This window comes from Musca domestica, unplaced genomic scaffold (genome assembly GCF_030504385.1).
Source record: "Musca domestica strain aabys unplaced genomic scaffold, Musca_domestica.polishedcontigs.V.1.1 30, whole genome shotgun sequence".
NCBI lineage: Eukaryota > Metazoa > Arthropoda > Insecta > Diptera > Muscidae > Musca > Musca domestica.
The window spans coordinates 7,588,178-7,601,122 of record NW_026712300.1 but is presented as its reverse complement, the minus strand read 5'-3'; the positions used below and the strand labels follow the sequence as shown (position 1 = coordinate 7,601,122).

At 35.9% G+C, this 12,945-nt stretch overlaps 1 long non-coding RNA gene across 1 annotated transcript; it reads left to right on the top strand.

The window, feature by feature from the left end:
• Positions 1-9,325: 9,325 nt before the first annotated feature.
• Positions 9,326-11,979, top strand: LOC131803488 (uncharacterized). The gene is made up of 2 exons (XR_009342612.1): positions 9,326-11,205; positions 11,270-11,979. It is a non-coding gene; the product is annotated as an uncharacterized LOC131803488 (long non-coding RNA).
• The last annotated feature ends 966 nt before the right edge of the window (positions 11,980-12,945 follow it).

The window sequence follows — 12,945 nt, the reverse complement described above, 5'->3', positions numbered from 1 at the left end:
AACGGCAAATCGGTCGAAGATATATAATTGAGCCATATCCACATATTAACAGATCTCGATAAAATTTAGAAAGGGTATTTCTAAGTTATATTTGATATATTTCCCCAAATATCGTTGTTACAGAGTGCATATTACGGCTGTGGAGGACAAAAATAACAAATCGGATGAACAATATATATGGGAGCTATATATGTGTCTGAACCGATTTCGATGGAACTTCTAGAAGTTTTGAAGAGCTATTGGAAAGGGCCGTCAACGAATACAATCACTCTGTTCACTCTACAGTGAATAGGAAACCCGTTGATTTGTATTTCGGACGAACGGTAGATTTTTCACCACAGGATATCGAAACCGTAAGGAGGAACACTATTGAGCGACTGGAATCGAAACAGGCTAAGGATTTAGAATATCATAATAGAAACAGACATCCAGCAAAGGAATATGTCCCTGGACAAGTAGTTTATGTGAAAAGGAATAAGCGATTAGGTACAAAATTGAGTGATCGGTTTGGAGAAGAAGTAGTGAAAGAAAACCGTAATACCACTATTTTGACCGAAAGCGGCAGGGTTATTCACAAATACCACATTAGGAACTAATACCACCAATAATTATTACAGACTACTACTTGGACGCGCCTTGGGCGACTTCAGCATTATGGACTATTCAAACGCAAGACTAATAACTATTCAGAACGGAATTGCTCGTAGACAAAATGGGACATTCAAGATCATCCATTCAATCGACATTACCCAGTACAAGAATCTTACCTTGGATATTGAATACCTGCTTGACAAAAACGTTACATATAATCATCCGCTCCGTCCGTTTATAAGGCAACAGATAAATGATATCAATGGGATCCTAAATCGCCTTAGTCCAAGCAGGAAGCAGCGGTCGATAGACTTTATCGGCAGTGCTTGGAAATGGATTGCGGGAACTCCCGATAGCCACGATTTCGAAGTCTTGGAGCAAAAGATCGGGAACATTTTGGAAAATAATAACAGGCAGTTAATTATAAATAGACTCGTATCAGAAAGAATATCAGAAATTACAAATGTCACAAATGAAATCATAAAAAGAAAAAAGGAAGGATGGAATGACGAAACTGCCAATAATCTTGAAAGAAAATTAATTTTGATAGAAAAAGAACTAAAAAATATTGAATTAGCTATTCAGTGGGCCAAGGCCGATATAATTAACACTTTTATCCTTTCGGAGATTGAAATAGAAGAAATTAATAACATTTTCAAAAATTATAATATCCCAGTTTATAATATAGAAGAACTACTAACTTTTGGAAGCGTAAAAATTGTAACAAATAAAAAGAAATTTTATACATCTTAAGTATTCCAATAACTATGAAGGATGTTTGTAACGTTTATTTAGCAAAGGCAGTTAAGTCGAGAAATCTGATAGATAAAATAGAATACCAAAATATATTACAATGTAACAATTCAATATTTGCTATAAAGGATAAATGTAAAAAATACTATGATCTGACAATATGTCATAGAAATAACCTAATAGAATTAAGAGATGATTTTTGTATAACTAGTTTGTTTAAAAATAGAATAGGGAATTGCACTCAAGTCAACAACGAGCATGTTCCTGCGGTCGAAGAAATCGGAACGGATCTAATACTCCTAAACCAATACCAAGGCACCATCAGCTTAAACAAAGAGATGACTTATTTGAACGGGACGTATCTCATCAAGCACTTCAACAGCACAATCGAAATAGATGGCAGACAATATTACTCAAAGGAAATTACTGGTAACAAACCCCTTCCTGCATTCCTACAACCAAAGAGTTTTGACGAAAGGGTGGAAGAAGTGATATCTCTGGAACTTCTCAAACAACTTAACACCAAAAACATAAAAAGATTGGATATCCTGGAAGTAAGAAATCTGTCAACAATTGGAATATGTGGCTTCGCTGTATCTGTTCTGATGATAATAACAATATTCCTGCTGAGAGGAAAACTTCATAAACCTACCAGAAAAACCATCGCTACCCCAGATGGGGAAGGTCCTGAAGTAAAACAACCTACCACTTCTAAGGACTCCAAAGCTTCAAGCATCTACAACATACACTCGTTCTAGACAATCGGGACGATTGTATTTAAGAGGGGAGGAGTTAACACCACAAATATTCAAATCTCACAAATGTATCATCATGGACAGCAACGACAACAACAACAGCAATAACTAAATTAAATGCGCGTGTTATAATGCTGACATGCAGTTTCCCACAGAATGACCAGAAGGTATTTCAGACGACACACGAGCCGGTGTCCAATAACAATACAGGTGTGGGAACATGCAAAGTGCAGTAGCAACGGTGCAGTGCGATGAGTATAAGTTTAGGGTAGTTTTAGTTATTATTCGCTTTTTAACTTTGAATGTCAAATAAAACGGATGTTGCTCAAAAGCGCTAGCTTGCGAGACAACATATTTTTTTTAATAAAAACTTACAAATAAAGTTTTAATTTATATATTCACAATCAGCATAAAATTCTAAGACGGTTTAACGATGTCCGTCTGTCTGTTGAAATTACGATACAGCCCATTTGACGTAGAGCGTCAACATTTAGCAAAATAAATTGTATGATGCCTATAGGATGGTTGGTGTTGAAAATGAGATATATCGGTCCACGTTTTGGTACAGTCCCCATATAACGGCCTTCCCTATATTCGGTATTTTGATGATTTTTGCCACACTTTTTCACGGGTTTGTCTGAAAATTTTTATTTGTAGGTCATAATGGATCCTAGTTCGTGCGGCGAAACATTGCATGTATAGGTCGACGCTTTGGTATAGATTCCATATAAGGGTATCTCCCGATATTCGGTATTTTGATGATTGTTGCCACATTTTTTCATGGAATTGTCTAAAAATTGGTACTTGTTGGCGGAACTTTGCATGTACAGGTCCACGTTTTGGTATAGCCCTCATATAACAGTACCACCCGATACTCGGTATTTTGATGATCTTTACCACATTTTATCACGGATCTCTTTAAAAATTGGAATTTGTTGGTGATAATGAGTTCTAGCTCCGTTGGCGAAATATTGTATGTATAGGTCCACGTTTTTGTGAAGCCTTTTATTAGGGTACATCCCGATATTCTGTATTTTGATGATTTTTGCCACATTTTCCCACGAATATGTCTAAAAATTGGTATTTGTGGGTCATAATTGGTTCTAGTGTTTCCATTACCCTAAGGTGGTGCGGCCGGGGCGAACTTAATGTTTTTATACCCTCCACCATAGTATGGAGGGTATATTAAGTTAGTCATTCTGCTTGTAACACCTCGAAGTATACATTTAAGACCCCGCAAAGTATATATATTCATGATCAGCATAAAATTCTATGTCGAGTTAGCAATGTCCGTCCGTCTGCCCGTCTGTGGAAATCACTCTAGCTTCCGTACAAAATAAGTAAGTTGATAAAAATTTACTCAAATGTGTATTATGTCTGCAGAACTTTTGGTATTGAAAATGGGCTATGTAGGTTCAAGTCTTCGTATAGACCCATATAACGGTACTCCAAATATTCGGTATTTGGATGATTTTAGCGACATTTTTCACCTGAATAGTTTCAAATTTGGTATTTGAAGGTCGAAATGAAAACCACAGCCTAAGACAGAAAATTGTCTGTGCAGGTTCACGTTTTCGTAGAGCCCCAATATAACGGTACCTCCCGATATTCGGCATTTTAATGATTTTAGGAACATTTTTCACCAGAATTGTTTCAAATTTGATATTTGAAGTTCGTAATGGATACTACAGCATACGACAGAAAATTGTCTGTACAGGTCCACGTCTTCGTATAGCCCCCATATAACGGTACCTCCCGATATTCGGTATTTTGATGATTTTAGGAACATTTTTCTCCAGAATTGTTTCAAATATGATATTTGAAGTTCGTAATGGATACTACAGCATACGACAGAAAATTGTCTGTGCAGGTCCACGTGTTCGTATAGCCCCTATATAACGGTACCTCAGGATATTCGGTATTTCGATGATTTTAGCGAATTTACAGGAATTGTTTCAAATTTGGTATTTGAAGTTCGTAATGGATACTACAGCCTATCACGGGAAATTGTCTGTGCGGCCCACGTCTACGTATAGCCCCCATATAAAAGTACCTCACGATATTCGTTATTTTTACGATTCCAGCGACATTATTTACCGGAATTGTTTCAAGTTTGGTATTTGATGTTCGTAATGAACGCTACAGACTCAACACAGACTGAAAATTGTCTGTGCAGGTCCATGATTTCGTATAGACCCCATATAAAGGTACCTCCCGATATTCCGCATTTTTATGATTTTAGCGACATTATTAACCGGAATCGTTTCAATTTTTGTATTTAAAGTTCGTAGTGGGTACTATAGCTTATGGTGGGAAATTGTCTGTACAGGTCCACGTGTTCGTATAGCCCCCATATAAAGGTGCTTCACGATATTCGGTATTTTGATGATTTTAGCGACATTTTTCACCGGAATTGTTTTCATGACAGAAAATGGTCTACGTAGGTCCAGGTCTTTGTATAGGCCCAAAAATCAGTACCTCCCTATATTCGGTATTTTGACGATTTTAGGTGACAGAAAATTGTCTATGTAGGTCCAGGTCTTCGTATAGGCCCAAAAATCAGTACCTCCCTATATTCGGTATTTTTACAATTTTAGGTATAATATTCAACGAAATTGTTTGAGATGTCGTATTTGAACTTCGTAAAGAGTGCTACAGCCTGGGACAGAAATTTGTCTATGCAGGTCCAGGTCTTTGTGTCGCTCCGATAAACCGGTACCTCTATATATACGGTATTTTGATGATTTACGCTAAATTATTCACCTTTTATTTGAAGTTTCTAATTTGAATATAGCAATGGCTTATGACAAACAAAGCCTATGTAGGTCCACGTCGTATAGACCCCAATATAACGGCTATATTCGGTATTTTTAAAATTTTAACGGATTTTTTCAAAGTTCGGCCTAGCAGATTTAACTGTTTTTTAACTTATTCTAAGTTTCGCATTTGAATATTGTATGGCAAACGTTACATATGCAGGTCCATGTCGTCGTATTGGCCCTAATATAAGGCTACATTCGGTATTTCTAAGATTTTAACAGAATTTTTAACGGATTTTATTGTTTTTGAGAATTGCCAAATTCGTTTCAAATGGTAGAGGGTATTCATAGTTCAGCCCGGCCGAACTTACAGCTTTTTTACTTGTTACAATATATATTGTATTTTTTTTTTTAGTTTGCCTCTGTGGCTTTTTATCGATCGAGATTTGAATCTACAAACAAGCGAAGAGGTTGTATTCCTTTCTTACTAAACATTGCTCCAGTCGAGTCAAATAGAGTTGGCAATCCAAGAAGGAGATTGGATTCTATTCTCATTTACATTGGTCCATCGAAAATTAAGGAATCAATGACCTAAAATAAAATTAAATTTTTTGAGTTATCCCCCACCGGTGCATAGTGGTCGCTGCCATTGGCCAAAATTCAAAAAATGAAAATCAGATATTTATTGTCAAATGTGTACAAATGAACTCTTAAGCGGTTAAGCTTTTTAGAAAACATAATAATCTTGGCTTCATTCTAAGGGCCCACTTCAAAAATGGCATCAAAATAGAGAAAATGTAGTTAGTTGTTTTTTCAGTGGGATCAAAGAAAATGTGGAGTAAAAATAGAACTGTATTACAAAATTAAATACATTTTAAAATTACAAATCTTTATTGAAAAGCAAATTACAAATTATTATTGAAAAGCAAGGTATTAACTTATTTTTAGTACAGTAATTTGTGTGTTTAGTATGTGTGTATTATATAGAAGATGTGAGTGTTCTGAGTTGCCTTTAAGATTAATTTTGAAAATAAAATTGGATTTCAGTTAAAGTTTTAATTGTTTTCCCCCCTGACTCCTCCAATGTGATTTTTTCACGCCATTAGTAATGGTCCTAAGATTCTAAAAGTGCTAATTTAACTTTCAGATTTTGTCAGATGTGTACGTTATGCCCAATATACTGAAGTGACTTCGCTGCAATTTTGTCAGTTCTATGGTGCTAGTGATATGGAATATGTTTTTATTGTTAGGGATTGACAAAGATGTAATTGACAGGTGTCAATTAAGGCCTTTGCACTGGAAACTGCTAAAGAGTTAACAAATTTATATCCATGGCACTATCTTCCATGTTTCGACTAAATCATACCCGAAAAAATTCTCGTGTTTTAACAACCACAGATCTTATTAACCGTCTTCTTCTGAGCTCTGACCCTTTTATAAAGGGGCAGCGAACGTTACCAAAAAATAACCAGTAAAGAAAGTCTTAAAGTCGGGCGTGGCCGACTTCATGATACCCTACACCACTTTGCATATTTTGTAGAGCGTCACATAACAAATAAAGGTTTTAATGGGGAATTTGTGAGAATTAAATCATACCAACTATGATTATAGTAATAATTAAAAGTCCAAAGGAATTAATATATGGGAGGAATATCCTCCTCTGAATCGATTTCTATTAAATTTGTCGAGGCATTTGCGCCTTTTCAATTCGGGCTTGTATTATCCATTTGGTGCACAATTAACTTGAAATCGGATAGATATATATGAGAGCTATATCTAAATTTTATTTGGGCTAATATTACACGTTTGGTGCACAATAAACGGCAAATCGGTCGAAGATATATAATTGAGCCATATCCAAATATTAACAGATCTCGATAAAATTTAGAAAGGGTATTTCTAAGTTATATTTGATATATTTCCCCAAATATCGTTGTTACAGAGTGCATATTACGGCTGTGGAGGACAAAAATAACAAATCGGATGAACAATATATATGGGAGCTATATATGTGTCTGAACCGATTTCGATCAAATTTGGCATACTTATTTTCAGGTCCAATCTGTTCGTACGTATATTCTATACTTTTTGGGCAGTTATTACAAGTTTGGTGCACAATATAAGACAAACTGAATGAATATAATGGGAGATATACCTAAATTTTGACCGGTTATATCCAATTTCAATCACATTCGTCCTTAAGTCAAACTAATTATTTGTGCAAAATTTAACTTTGATTTAATTTTACATTAAATTGTTACTTTATTTTTTTTTTTTACAAAAAATAATCAAATTTGGACTTGATTTGTATAAAAAAACTTCTATTTTTGGAGGTACCTTACAGGGGACTCTAGCTAATGGCGGGCTGTTCCAAATAATTTTCAGTAAGATTATTTTGTAGCTCCTTAGAACGTAAAATGTAAAATAACATTACAATCTGGTGTAGAAATGTGACAAGAATTGGACAAATAACCCTTATTCGGGAGGTACGTTATATGGGGACTATGCCAAAACATGCATCGACCATATCCATTTTGTCACATTTTTATACCCTCCGAAATACTATATAACTTTGTCATTCCGTTTATAACTCCTCGAAATACTCATGTCAGACCCAACAAAGTATATATATTCTTGATCAGCGTAAAATTCTAAGACGATTTAGCCATGTCCGTCTGTCCGTCTGTCTGTTGTAATCACGCTATCTTTCGAATGAATTGAGATAGATGGCTAACATTTTGCACACATGTTTAGTTTTCCAGTATGCAGGTTAAGTTCGTAAATGGGCCATGTTTGTCCACGTTTTCATATAGCCCCCATATATTTTAGCGACATTATTTACAGGAATTGTTTCAAATTTGGTATTTGAAATTCGAATTGGATACTACACCCTAAGACAGAAAATAGTCTATGCTGGTTCAGGTCTTCGTATAGGCCCCATATATCAGTACATCCCTATATTCGGTATTTTGACGATTTTAGGTGCAATACTCACCGAAATTGTTTGAGGTGTAGTATTTGAAGTTCGAAATGGATTACAGCCTGTGACGGAAAATTGTCTATGCAGGTCCAGGTCTTCGCATAGCTCCGATATAACGGTACTCCCTATATACGATATTATGATGATTTTAGCAACATTATTCACCGTTTATTTCAAGTTTCGAATTTGAATATGGTAATGGCTTATGACAAACAATGTCTATGTAGGCCCACATCGTATACACCTCAATATAACAGCTATATTTGATATTGTTGGTATTTTTAAAATTTTAACAGAATGTTTTAATGATTTTATTTTCTGAAAATTTCCAAATTCGTTTCAAATGGTGGAGTATATTCAAAGTTCGGCCCGGCCGAACTTGTTTTTAATTTCCAAATTCGTTCCAAATGATGAAGCGTATTCAAAGTTCGGCCCCCTATTTAAATTATATGAAATTTTTAGGTTATTAACTAAAGTTTTAGTCAGGTCCTCTTCTATCTCGTCAACAGCAGTTAAATCCACAGTTATGGGAAAAAGCCCATCGATTTTGCAAAACTAAAATACCTTCGGGATGCCGTACAAGAATGCAAACACTTGTTGAGTCAGGAATCTCCGATATTCAGATCAGTGGAAACAATCGAGGAGTCGTAAGAAAATATGAACATTGCGCCATATAAGAAATATAATGGGTGTAGAAAATATATCACTAAACAGAGGTGTAAATATAGAAAGCATTCATTTAAATCCCAATATAATTAATGTTCAGAGAACATAGATAAAAGGTTAAGAAACATTCGCTTGTGATCGTTTGACTTAATTTTTGAACGGTCTAAACATAATAATATTAGAAAAAGAAACCATATGTAAGCAATTCAGCGGCCTTGTAGCTCTGCGGCAGCGCAGATGGTAATCTATTTTTAACGATTAGAAATTCCAAGCGGCCATAAAATCTATTTGTGTGCACTGATAATAAAGGATCAATAAAGTCCACACATACAGATAGATATGCGCTCAGTAGGTAGCATGCACTTAAGTGTTGGAACACAAGATCCCTCCTAGCGTGCCCTTAGAATAGATAAGAAAGATTGTGTGTCTGCGATTAGGTTAAGCCAGAATAGTTTAGGTAGCACTTAAGTAAGAAATATTCTTTAATAAAATCAGATTTGAAAATACATTATAACCGGCCGGTTGTGTGTTTTTATTTCTCCGCTAACATTGGTCCTTCGAAAAATGAAGAATCGGCGACCTGAAATAAAATTGGTTTGAGTTATCCCCCACCAGTGGTAAGAAACTCAGAAAAACCAAAAAAGTAGTTTTTCTTTAAAAAAGAGGAGAATTGCTACAAACAAGTCCGTTGAGGCATTTTAAATGTAAGACCATAGGGGCATTTTAAAATAGCCAAAGGGACTATTTATAAAAAAGACCTAAGGGGCAAAATACAAAAAAAAAAAGACCTAAGGGGCAAAATATCAAAAAAAGACCTAAGGGGCAAAATATCGAAAAAAGGCCTAAGGGGCAAAATATCAAAAAAGACCTAAGGGGCACAATTTTAAAAAAAGACCTAAGGGGCAAAATATCAAAAAAAGACCTAAGGGGCACAATTTAAAAAAAAAGACCTAAGGGGCAAAATATCAAAAAAGACCTAAGGGGCACAATTTTAAAAAAAGAACTAAGCGGCAAAATAAAAAAGACCTAAGGGGCACAATATTAAAAAAAAAGACCTAAGGGGCAAAATAAAAAAAGACCTAAGGGGCAAAATATCAAAAAAAAAAAAGACCTAAGGGGCAAAATAAACTAAAAGAAGAATCAAAAAATAAACTGGCATATTATCCCGCCGGCAGCTCCTCACATTGGAGGAATATGGGAAGGCGCTGTAAAATCCATGAAGTACCATCTGAAACGTATAATGGGAGATACGAAGCTGACATATGAGGAGCTCAGCACGGTACTAGCCCAGATTGAGTCTGTTTTGAATTCGAGGCCATTACATGAGCTTGCCAGTGGTGCGGATTGTATAGACACGTTGACACCAGGCCATTTCCTTATTGGGCGCCCTTTATTAGAGGCACCAGCAAGGATAGAAGAAGGAAGCCTAGTATGCGCAAATAGGTGGAAACTGCTGCAAAGGATAAAAGACCATTTTTGGAGAAAATAGAAGGAGGAATATTTAAATACGCTACAGGCCCGTATGAAGCGGAAAAGGCGAGATAAAAATATAGAAATTGGCCAAGTGGTAATACGAAGAGACCCACCCGGCGCATTGGCCTCTGGCGAGAGTGATTGAAGTCCATACGGGAAAAGATGGAGTAGTAAGAGTGGTGACCCTTAAAACGCAAAATGGTGTGTTGAAGAGGCCGGTCAATAAGTTATGTCCTTTGGAACATCAAGATAAAGAAGAAGAGGTAACGCATAAGGATAACACACAGGCGGAAACAGCATATATGAATATGACAAGATGTAGGCCAAGAGTAAAGGAGCAACCACCAATGATTTGGAGACAAGCGGCAGAAAAGAGGAACTCCATTAAAATTTGTGGGTTCGTTCCAACACTGGGCGTTTGGTGTGATGGACGATGATGACCGAGTAGCAATGGAGAATAACATTGAGAATTTATTAGCCGACCAAAAGGAATTAAAGGAACTGGCAAAGAAGCAGACGTCCATAGTTGATGCTACTGTCAATATCCTTAAAAGATCAACCGAGGAAGTCAATTCACATTTCTCGGAGATAAAAAAGAAGATTGAGTATATAACCGCCACCATGAATGATGCCACCGGGATGCTCTACCCGAAAAATATGTACTTCCTGGTAAACACACAGGAATGGAATTAAAAGAGGTGCTAAATTTGATGACGGGTCATGGAACAGTTGTGGGGTCGCAGCTGGTAATAGATATAAAAATACCACTATTCAATCGACAATCATCCCAGTTCTACAGGGTTATTCCCATACCGTTTAAAGAGGGTGGTACGGTGATGATAGCTCGGGTTAAAGCACCATACATTGTTTATAATTTTGAGCTCGATTCTTTTCATTTCTTGACACAGGCTATGCTGAACGAGTGCAAAGAAACTCTGGGTAAAGAAATCATGTGTGAAGGCAATTTTCCTTGGAGAGATGCGTCAACGAATCAATGCGAATTGGCGCCCTTTAGACCTCACATAAATATAAACTGCGCTTACGATGAAACTGAACGAATGCCTTATTGGATGCCACTACAAATGCAAGGAAATTGGTTGTTCAAGACGTTCTCAAATAACACTGCACATCTGAAATGTTCCCATAAGCAATAAACGATAATGGAACTTCCGCAGCAAGGGATTTTCTCGTTGGAGGCGGATTGTACAGCGAGTATCGGTCAAGTGAGGTTGGTAGCTGCTCATAGAGTACGGAATGAGGTAACATCACAATTTCATTCCTTTCTTTTGAAGGACGTAAACGAGGCTGATAAGGAAACTATCAAACCTATCGGAGATCTGCTGATTAATCATGATAAAGAAATCAATCAATTGAAGGAGTGTGTGGACAAATTAAGAAACGAAAACGTTGAGTTAAGAGGACTGAATTTCCACCACATGTCGGGGCATACATCGTTAATTTTAGTATCTATGGTTATAGTAATACCTATAATTTTATTAATAAGAAAAATAATGATAATCAGAAGAATAGCTGCAATACAATTCCCACGGCCTGTAAATGTTTAACATGCATTTTGACGCCCGGGAGAATGTTCAGAGAACATAGATAAAAGGTTAAGAAACATTCGCTTGTGATCGTTTGACTTAATTTTTGAACGGTCTAAACATAATAATATTAGAAAAAGAAACCATATGTAAGCAATTCAGCGGCCTTGTAGCTCTGCGGCAGCGCAGATGGTAATCTATTTTTAACGATTAGAAATTCCAAGCGGCCATAAAATCTATTTGTGTGCACTGATAATAAAGGATCAATAAAGTCCACACATACAGATAGATATGCGCTCAGTAGGTAGCATGCACTTAAGTGTTGGAACACAAGATCCCTCCTAGCGTGCCCTTAGAATAGATAAGAAAGATTGTGTGTCTGCGATTAGGTTAAGCCAGAATAGTTTAGGTAGCACTTAAGTAAGAAATATTCTTTAATAAAATCAGATTTGAAAATACATTATAACCGGCCGGTTGTGTGTTTTTATTTCTCCGCGAACAATTAATAAAAAGAAAATTAGCTTTATTATATCTAAAATACATACATTTGAAACTCAAAAATATTGAGACAACTCTGCATACCAAATTTTGATCGATTTGATTGGGATTGACATGTTTCGAAGCTTTACACATTTTTTAATAGATTTTGGAGGATAGTAACATGTTTAATTTTTCTTTGTACTTTTTGACCCTTTTTGGAACAGATTTTCGGAATTTCAGAGAACTTTTTGTGTAATATAAATAAATATATATACAATACCTCTGCATAGCCCTTTCATATTATTAAAATGGTATGTAATTTTCTCCTGTTTAATACGAATTTTCAAAATGTGTTTCCGCAAACTTGCTTTGATTGAAATTGAAAGTTTTATGTTATGCCATCAAATATTCTATTAATGTACTGCATACCTGATTAAAACTCAATATTTTCTCCCAAGTTTTGTTTTAGGATTTTTATACTCTACACCATGGTATGGAGGGTATATTAAGTTTGACATTCCGTTTGTAACACCTCGATATATACATAAGCCCCACAAAGTATACATATTCTTGATCAGGATAAAATTCTATGTCGACTTAGCGATGCGTGTCCGTCAGTGGAAATAACTCTAACTTCCGAGCGAAATGAAGTAGGTTGATAACATTTTACTCAAATGTAAATTATGTTGCAGGACTTTTGGTATTTTAAATGGGCCATGAAGGTCCACGTTTTGGTAAAGCCCCCATATAATGGTACCTCCCTGTATTCGGTATTTTGATGGTTTTAGCGACTTTATTCATCGGAGTTGTTTAAAATTTAGTACTTGAAGTTCGTAATTGATACTGCAGCCTAAGAAAAAAAATTGTCTATTCAGGATCACGGCTTCAGCTAGCCCTCATATAACGGCACCACCCGATATTTGGTAATTAAAGTTCGTAATCGA